A 10357-nucleotide genomic window follows, 5' to 3' on the forward strand; every position below is an offset into this window, starting at 1 on the left:
ATAGTTAGGGTTTGAAGTGGGCTACTGAATTGGCCTCAGGCCTTTTAATCAAGGCAGGCCTTCTAAGGGTGTCCGCCTCTGAAAATGGATCCATTTTCGAAGGTGGACTCCTTAGGAGTCTCGCCTCTGTTAATTGATTTTAGGAGGTAGACATTTTTAACCACCTCTTTAAATCAATTTACCGAGGCAACAATTTACCAAGGCAGACAATATTGACCACCTCAGTAAATAAAAATGTCCGTATCGGTAAACAATTTTGCAAGATGGTTACTTGTGACCGCCTCCATAAATAAAAACATACGCCTCGGTTGGATTTTGTGACCGCATCGGTTAATAAAAGGGCACCATCTCGCAAAATCATTTTTGTAGTAGTGTCCTATGCTGAAAGGTCCTTGTTTGGTTTTGGTAATTGAGTGACAACATAGGTGTTCTGATATGTGGTTATGTGAGAATACACAGGAGATTAGTCCACAGGTGAATATGTAATGAAGGAGCTCATTGCATATGAGATATGACATGGAGTCATGTGACTAAGGTGGAGAAGATCAAGATGAGATTTGGCTTGATGGACCGGTTGCAAGAATGAAGGGCAAGTCGGAGGCTTTGAAGCGCTGGACCGCGTTGCGAGATGCTTGAGCAAAGATTTGGCGCCGATGGACCGATGCAACGGTGAAGAGCAAGTGAAGTCAAGATCGATGAACCAATAAGGTCACATAATGATATGAAGTGGATCATATCACTGTTGATCATTTTGATGCATGTGTTGCATCGACATTGGAGGAGATGGAATAAAAAGCGCAAGGCAAAGATATAACCTATAGGGCATTTCATTTCACCGGTCATAGGTGTGTAGAGAAGTTTATGACCGGGTTTAGGATAGATGACCGTACTATCAAGAGGGATAAACTTGTTTGCATATCGATCATCTAGTGCCACTCGAGTGATCTAACTTTGCATCATTGCTAGGATCGAGTGGCACGACAAAAAGAGAGCTAATCCTTTGATAAAATGTTTGTGAAAAGCTAACACACATGCACAAGGTGGTGCATCACTTGGTGGTGTTGGCACATTTGCAAAGGAGAAGAAGTTGGAAGCGAGGAGGAGGTCACAGAGAGCTTGGGTTGCTTTCTGGACATTGGCGGACTGTCTGCCCTTTGGTGGCGAACTATCCGTGTCGCACCTAGTTTTCCAAAGAATACCAAGCGCTAACTATATATGTGCCCAGGATGTCCACACAACACATATAGCGACAAATATGAAGAATATCAAGAACAATGCTTTATTATATATCAAAACATAGTTACATCAAGACTTACATCTATTACAAAGCATAGCAGAAACTATCCTATATCTTCTCTTCAGGACTCCGTACTCCATAGGGAGGGTTGACTGGGGGAGCACTCGCCTAGTACTCTTGTAACATCTCAAGGAACTTCTCCTTTGAATCACCATCTGGTACCCATTCGAGATTTTTGTTGATTATAAAGCAAGTGTGAGCGCACCATACTCAACAAGTATAACATTAGGAGATGCAAGGCTCAAAAGGCTAGACATGGCTGAACTGCGGTAAACACTTTTAGTTGGTCATATTTTATTTATTAAACCTGAGTTACTAGGTTATGCTTAAGCTCCCAAGGTGAAGTATAATAATTATCATCAAGATTAATCATATCCCAAACCATCTATAGAACCATCCATCTCGAAAAGGATCTAGGCCACTCGTGTCCGTGAGCACGGCTGATATATCAGTTTATATAACTATGAAGAGTGTGTACAACTTTACTCACAAGTCGTGATTCCCATTTGTCCGGGGCCCGTCGACCCCTTAACACTTCCAAGGTGAGTAGACAGGGATCACTATGAAGGTTTTCACCAGTCATTCTAATAAGTAGCAACCGCTAAGGTTTCAGTCTCCCAAATATCATGGACACCTTCCTCCAAGAGTGACACACTTGATCCTAGTCCAGCAGACAGGACAAGGCCCATAAGCAGCATGGTACCCCCCCTCTTGCCCTTTTGGTAAGCTGCTAACAAACTAGAACATATAAAGATACTGAGCTAAGACCAGAGCCATGTAGTTCTCGTGGTTGTACTGTAAATCCTGGGTTACCGCTTTGAGATTCAGTCCTTACAGAGGGCAGACTAGAGCACCCAAAAAGACCCAATGCTCTAGCCCCTGATATCCATGTTGCTAAAAAGCATCATTTTAACATTGATTCCATAATCTATTAATCAAGATTAACATCATAATTTTTGGTATTTGCAAACTAAGCCAGTCTACCCATATGCAGAAACCCATAGGTAACAAGGATATAGATATCAAAGATTCTAGCTAAAGTCCTTAAGGGTTTATCATATTAGACACATGTACATGAAGAGGTGATTAAATGGTTATTAGGTAACAAGGGAACTCATATTACACTTGCCTCCAAAATACTTGCTTCGACTTCTCCAACTTTCGTCCTGGATCTTCCTCGAACAGCTTCATTTCTATAGAGCGCAACATCCGGCACAAGCACAACGTTAAACCTAAAAACAGTACACCATTAATTATAAAAACAAGACAAAAACGATTCTAACGTGAAGGCATGATTCTATCACGTGAGCGCAAAACTACATAACAAAGTTATTTCTAAAATTATACGGGATTTTGAAGTTTTAGGATCTTAAATAATAAAATTGACATTTTAAATAAACTAAATATTTTTAAATAAATTTAATTTGCACAAAAAGCATTGTGATTTGGAAAGGACTAGCGAGCAAGATGACAGTGATGCAGAAGAATAAAAAGAATACATGAGCCAGATTGCTGCTAAAAAGGATATTTATAGGAATATTGGAATTATATTTTGGATGGAAACTGAAAATGTATACGGCATCAACAAGATGCAATTGCCAAGATAAACAACAACCAACAAGGATATAATGGAATTATATATTGTTATTGGAAGAGAAAAGAATGCATATATGTGACATGAGAATGATGGAGCGCTGACATCATCAAGGATAGGCTACGCAACATGTATTGAGAAGGATAATTATCAGCAAGCTGCTGTCGCCGAGGACAAAAGCAACATGCATGATGCATGGCTGTGCTAATCTGAATGAGAATTACTGAAGGATAAAGTGACTTGAGTGGACATTACGTGCTAGGTTCCTGTTGACAACAAGGATTAAATAAATGAATGTAAAGAATCCTGACTTGAGCATTGAAATTTGGCTAAGGAATTGTATATATATTGGCGACGTTTTGATTCCTTGAACAAAGCATGCACCTAACATTACTTGCCGGCACAGAAAGGAGGTCCAAGGCAAAAAGAAATTGACTGAGCACTTGTTTATAGAGAGCACATGCACCATCAGGTGCATGCTACTTCCAGAAGGCTGCTCATGTATGGCAACAAAGATATTTCGGCATAGTACAACGTTTCAGTTCTGGCAAGAACAAAAGGCACCATAGATATTATTGGCACAAAATGGACTAACTTCGATGTTTTGGGCTCAGGTCTAAGGATTTCTGTACTAGGCTATTGATTGGAAAGAAAACTCAGGCTGCTAGTTTCCATTTCCACGGCGCGCTATGATGGCTGACGCTAATCAGAAAAGGATCGACGACGACAAATTAAAGAAGGATGCTTCTCACCAGCGCCTGATGTTTGACAACCAAGAGATGATGGATGCCGGCGAGAGGAGGAGCTGAGAAGGCCTCCCATGCGAATGCGACCTGGTGTTTCTGTGATATAAAGAAAGATAGAACTGATGAGCTAGCTAGCAGCCTCGAGGGGAAAGCCAGCGACCATGGAGCCTCTTACCAGCACTGGGAATAAAGAAGGCAGCGGCGGGGTGCTCCAGTGAGCACGGCGAGCGGCGATGGGGTTCACCATTCGCAGAGAAAAATCATCGCGGTGGGTGCGGCATTGGAAGAGGAGGGAGGGCTATGCGGTGGTTTCAACTGAGAGATCGACGGCGGCGGAGTTGCAGCAGGAGGGACGGAGGTGGCTGGCAAGATGATGAAAGGACGCAGGAGTGCTGGAGTGCTGGTGACCTCTTTATATAGGCACATGAGGGAGAGGGAGAAACGTACATAATAATCTGCTGTGGCTGTTTTAGTGCTGATAAGAAACGGAACGGATAACGATTAATAGAATGGAATTTAGGGAAGTGATGACAAGGAATAGTGGGTTCCGTTTTATTTGCTACATGCATGGTGGCTTTGATGGAGATTTATTTATGGTAGCTTACACACGGGTAGAGATGACGGCATTGAAGGAGAGAGAGTCTAGAATAGTAACGGATTGGAAAATGAATGAAGACTAAAGTGTTTTCTGGTGCCGTTCGCCTGGCTGGTCTGGAAACCAGCCGGCTGGTTTCTCCTCACAGCGGCACTATTCATCAACCAGCCGTTACAGTGTTCCTCTCTCACACAACCAGTCGCTACAGTGTTTTGGCTTCTTTTTTTCAGAATTATGCTCAATGCTCAGGCGTCATTAATTTGTGATGGTCCACACGGTCTGTAATGGAACCCACAAAGGAGATATTAGAATCACATTATGCATGGTTGGCATAATACGTGAAGAACATGATTGCTAGCTTTGTCTTAGTAAATCACGCGCAAAGAAACGTGGTCCAAGGAAACGAAGAAAGAATTGGTTCTTGTCATCACAAAAAGGAGGAGAGAGAGATTGGAATTAGCACGACGTGAAGAACTTGTATATTGATTGTGTATATATGGTCTGGTTCAGAGTAGAAAGAAAGGACGATCAAAGTTTGAGTTTGCATGAACAAGTAAGAAAAAGGGAAAGAGAAGAAATCTGGATTGAACTGATTCTGAAGGAGATAGACACAATGCAAGAACAAATTTAATTAGAATGCGAAAACTAGTATAAAACTTGTTTCTGAAAAATAAAATTTGAAACTATTCTTTTATACCCTTTTCAAGCATAATTTGAACTTTTTTTTCTTAAATAAATAGAGCAAAACCTATTCAAGGCATAATCGATATTTTAATAAATCATTTTTCACACAATAAAATTAATGCAATCAATGCAACAAACATATCAAATTTAAATTTCAAAAATTTGAGAAAACCACATTTTCATTGTTTAAGTTATAAACAACATAATTAAATCTTGGAAGATTTTATAAAAGGATTAAGTCCATTTTTGGCCCCTCAACTATCATGTTGGTCTAATTTTGACCCACAACTACAAAACCGTCTGATCCAAGCACTGAAACTTTCAAAACCGTCCAATTTTAGCACCTCGGCGCAATTGTGGCGGTTTGCGCTGACGTGTGCCTGGTTTTGACCCGCCACGCTGGCATTGACGGCCACGTAGGACGGCCGCGCGGGTCAAAACAGTAGCCGGCCCGCTCAACTCTCTCTCCCTCTCAGTTCCTCTCCCCCGAACCCTAGACGCCGTCGCCGCCTCCGTCGCCGCCGCCGCCGTCTCCATCGCCGTAGCCGCTACCACATCCTCTCCTCCAGTGCCTCTGCATCCGCAATCTCCCCATGGCGATTCATCCTCACCCATCCCCTATCGTGAAGGACCACTGGAGTATACCCCAGCGGTGCTATGTAAATGCGGTGCAAAAGCTGCTAGGTTCATATCTTGGAGTGATTTGAACCTAGGATTACGGTATCTGAAGTGTGCACGGGCTTGTGTAAGTTGTTCTCTTCGTGACTCATAGTCTGTAGATGCATCAGTAATTGAGTGTGTCTCTGATCTATTGGTTATGGATTTGGTTATTGGTTTGTTTCATAGGATAGTGGTTGCGACTTTTATAGATGGGTGGATCCGCCAAACAGTAGTTTCATGAAGCAACTTCTGCTTGATTTGCGAGATGCAGTGAAGTACTAGAAGCGTGCAACTGGAGTAGCTGAACAGAGTTTGGAAGATGCAAGAATGGAGACTGCAAGACTCTTGGAAGGTGCAACAAGGGAGAATCAAAAGACTGTAGCTTCAGCTGGAAGGCATAACAAGGGAGAATCAAAGACTGTAGCTTGAGCTGGAAGGCGCTGTCAGGTACAATGAAGACAGAGAGGCCATGTTTGTTGCAGCCAAGAGAGATGTGGCCATTATGCAAGCTGAATTGTAGTTGGGAGCTGAATCTAGAGTTGAGTTAGAGGTGAGGATAGGGACATTGGAGAAGGAGAGAAAGCTCTTGTTTGGTGCTCTATTTGTGTGTGTAGGATTAGTGGCTGCTTCCTGGATGCCTTGGATCATGTAAGTCAATGTGGTGTTAGCCTTGGTGTAGGTGTAGTTGTAGTTGTAGTTAGTAGGATCCATGTTGGTACTGGAAACCTGTTGGTACTATTATGGGTTGTGTATCAGCTTAATGCATGAGCATAATGCTCACGACCATGTATGAGTATCAGTTTAATGCTCATATCCTAATGTTTTAGTGAAATGTTTCAGTGAGCTTTGTAACCAGTGAGCTTTGTCAAATTTTTGATGGCGTATGCACAAAGAGATGACTAAAGTTCAATACAATAGATGACATTCAGTTGGTGATTAACACATAATAAACACAAGGATATCCTAAACACAAACACAGATCATAATAGGATGCCATTCAGTTCTGGTTCAGTAACCCAGTTCAACTTGCACACCACTTCCTCTAGGTTGGTGATACACAGAACATCAAGTTCATTACAATAGTTTAGGTTGCACACACATAGACTCATGAAATTTGACACATACATGAAGTTCCAGATAGCATAGATAACACATAGACACAAACATGGGCTCAAGGATTTGGGCCTGTCAGCAGTACGGTAGAAGGAGTGGCTCCCTTGTGATCAGCTGCACTTGGTCTTCCTTCCTTTGGATAAATCTACTTGGGTGGTCCTACAGCTGACACAACAACCTTGGAGGTAGATGCACCTAAAACTTGGAGGCTTGCTTTATAGTGCTTTCCAGACATCCTTGGTATAGTGGCCTCTAGGGTGACCTTAGCCTGAGCCCCTTCCTTCAGTGTTGTGTTCACTCTTGCTAATGACTTCATAGCTTTTTGCCCATCCCGCAAGACAAAGGAAGTATATAACTAAGACAAAGAAAGTATATTACTATCCTACTATTAATGACAACATGGAATAAGCAGTTAAACTTACATTGTAGTCAACAGATAACTGAGAGCAATGTCTTTTGCTACTAGCAGTAGTAGATGAAGGGCATGGCTTCCTTTTTGAAGTTGGGCGTCTATCAGACTGTGAAGCACCACCACTTCCTCTAATAGACTGTGATGCACCAACACTTCCTGTAGCAGTCTGTGATGCACCACCACTATCCCTAGTAGACTGAGATGCACCACCACTTCCTTTAGCAGACTATGAAGCACCAGCACTTGCATTACTAGAACCTATCCTCCTGCTACAAGTTGTCCTATTGTGTCCAATCCCTTTAGATACTCTGCACCTTATAACTGTTCCTTTCTTGGATAGCTTACCCTGAGGTGGCTTCTTCTTCTCCCCATCTTGCCTTTTCCTCTCCTTCTTTGGTCTTCCAGGCATCCTTACATACCTGGGGGGCAATGGCTTTTCTCTGTTTGATACTGGCCAGAAGGCCTTGCCTTCCACTAGTTGTAGACAGTGTGCATATGTCTTGTTGTACTCAATGGAATAACACTTGGCTATGAATTCTTCTAAAGGCCTAGATGCATAGTAGATGTAGGAAATAGCATGAGGGTAGGGCAAACTTGACAACTGCCAGAACCTACAGGAGCAAGTTCTCTAATCCAAATTCACAGTGAATCTGTTATCCCAGTAGGTTACTTCATAGCAATTGTTTCCATTGCTAATAGCATGGCAGAACCCACTAGCTGTGATATATGTCATTAGCTTCTTATAGATGTTTGGACAGATGAGACTTGTCTACCTTTCTGCCTTGTTCCTATTCTCATGGATTCTTACCATAACTTGGCGCCTTATACCTTCAAGCATACTTATGATTGGAAGGGACCTTGCTTTTAGAATCCAGTGGTTGAAGCACTCACACATGTTATTGTCCACAGAATCATAGAATGACCCAATTTTGAACCATGCTCTACTCCAATGCTCAGGATTAGTTCTCAAAATAGCATCAGCCCCATGTGGCGTCCCTTCCTTTAGCTTGTTCATGTTGTAGTTGAATAGATTCATTGATGAAGACTTTGCACATCACCAAAAAAGTTTCTGATACTTCTTGCTAGTGAACGTCTTCCTCCAGTTAGCATAGATATGCCTAGCACACATCCTATGCTCCACCTTAGGTTCCCACTTGTTTACAGCATTGATGAGCCCCTTCTGTTGATCAGAAATGAACACCCAACCATCACCATCACCAAACTGCAGGTCAGTGCTCAACAAAGATAAGAAAAAGTCCCATCACTCCTTGGTCTCCCTCTCTACAACTGCCCATGCTATTGGGTACAATTGATTGTTGGCATCTCTACCTAGTGCACAAAGCAGTTCTCCATTGGTTAATCTCTTAAAAAAACAACCATCCAGTCCAATAACCTTCCTGCAACCAGCAAGGAACCCCTTCTTGCATGCATCAAAGCAGACATAAAACCTCATGAACATGGGTTCAAGTTCTTTAGTGTCAAGCTTCACTACTATTGTACTCCTAGGATTGCTTCTCAGCAGTTCAAGCTGGTAGTCAAACACTAGAGCATACTCCCCCTTGGTTGCATCATACATCCTTTGCATCACAATTGATTTGGCTCTCTTAATCTTTGAAATACTAACATCTACAAGCATTTCCTCCTAAATTGTTTCTCTCATACTCTCAACTGACCACTGTGGGTTAGCCAATATCAACTTCTCATATTTATCTGCTATTCTCCTTGATGTCACTAAAGAGTTGTCTCTCCTTGGTGGGCATGTGTGCACATCTTTACATGTGGCTATATGCCAACTACTTGGCCTTGATGTCTTTGATAGATGCAAAACCCAAGGGCACTTTGGCCATGAACAAACTGCTCTACACTTTGTGCTCTCATTCTTCACAAACTTAATCACATTCCTTTCTGCCAGCCCATACTTGATGATAGCCTCCCTGAATGTTGACTTATTACTAAAAGCCATCCCAATAGTGAATACTGGCACTGGAGCATTGGCATCAAACTTGGGGGAATTTCTTCTCCTTCCTAACCAACTCTCCATCAGATGTTTCATCATATGAATCATCCTCTTCATCAGTATCCATAGCATGGGAATCACAGCCATCCTCTTCATTAGCACATTCCACATTGACTTCATGCCTTTCCTCCTCAACCACCAACATGCCTCTAGCTTTCAATTTCTTCTTTAAATCCTTTAGCTCAGCTCTAATCTAGATTGCCTCCTCATCCTCTCCACTGCTCTCATCATCACCATGCAAGTAATCCTTGTCACTGGGATCATCCATATCTGAACTATGTTCCTTCTATATAGGAGCCTCTTCATGAACAGACACTTCTTCTTGCATAACCAACTTCTATATAGGAGCCTCTTTCTCTCTAACCCAATGCAAATACTTAGTAGCACCTATTAAGTCCTTCACTTGTTCTAGTGATGACATGTTCATTATAGCCAAATTCTCAACCACCACATTGTTTTCATGAGGTGTTTCCATCCTAGGGCTTTCACTATCTGCTCTTTCACTCTCCATTTTAGCATCTTCCTCCTAGTCACTACACTAGTCCTCTCCATCCTCTTCCTCCTCACTCTCCATGTCATCAAATTTTACTTCAATAAGCTCAACAAATACATCTGCAACCCCTCCATCAGTAACACATTTAGACATGTCCAAACAAGCCTTATCATCTACCAAAACTCTAAGCCCATTTAGTAGATCCTTGCCAGGGAACAACCAATGGAGAAGAACAGGATCTGAAGCATTGTAGTGGTCTTTAAGATGTCCAATTACTTTAGGCAAAGAAATTTTGTCACGCTCGATGAATGACATCTCCTCATTTCCACCTTCTTCACATCATTGAAAAACTCGCCACCAAAGTGAAATCGAACACCAAGAAATTCCAAAGGGTCCATTCCTACAACAGATAGTAGAGTCTTAGGATTATGGATCTGAGGTAACTAACCTAAGAGTACTTCCATCCCTACATGCAGAAATGCAGATGGATTCAACCGTACCTGAGCGTGTTCATCCTTTATGTTTCAATCCTCCAAGCCCATATGACTATGAAGGCAGCGGCGGAGGACTCCCAGGCAGAGGGGAGACTACGGACGCAGAGGCACCGGAGGAGAGGATGCGGTAGAAGTTACGGCGACGGAGGCGACAATGGCGTCTAGGCTTCAGGGGAGAGGAACTGAGAGGGAGAGAGAGAGCTGAGTAGGCCGGCTCCTGTTTTGACTCACGCAGCCATCCTACGTGGCCAT

The 10357-nt window shown here is 42.4% G+C and overlaps 1 long non-coding RNA gene and 2 pseudogenes across 1 annotated transcript; 1 reads left to right on the top strand and 2 right to left on the bottom strand.

The window, feature by feature from the left end:
- Positions 1–1289: 1289 nt before the first annotated feature.
- On the bottom strand, positions 1290–3998 carry LOC136495249 (uncharacterized). Its single transcript, XR_010768946.1, has 4 exons — positions 3813–3998; positions 3644–3733; positions 2427–2529; positions 1290–1452 (listed from the first exon to the last, which is right to left on the bottom strand). It is a non-coding gene; the product is annotated as an uncharacterized lncRNA (long non-coding RNA).
- A 63-nt stretch (positions 3999–4061) lies between these two features.
- LOC136464107 (uncharacterized) lies at positions 4062–6369 on the top strand (annotated as a pseudogene).
- Positions 6370–6412: 43 nt separating this feature from the next.
- On the bottom strand, positions 6413–9926 carry LOC136464117 (uncharacterized; annotated as a pseudogene).
- Between the last annotated feature and the right edge of the window lie 431 nt (positions 9927–10357).

The sequence above is a fragment of the Miscanthus floridulus genome, chromosome 1 (assembly GCF_019320115.1).
Source record: "Miscanthus floridulus cultivar M001 chromosome 1, ASM1932011v1, whole genome shotgun sequence".
NCBI lineage: Eukaryota > Viridiplantae > Streptophyta > Magnoliopsida > Poales > Poaceae > Miscanthus > Miscanthus floridulus.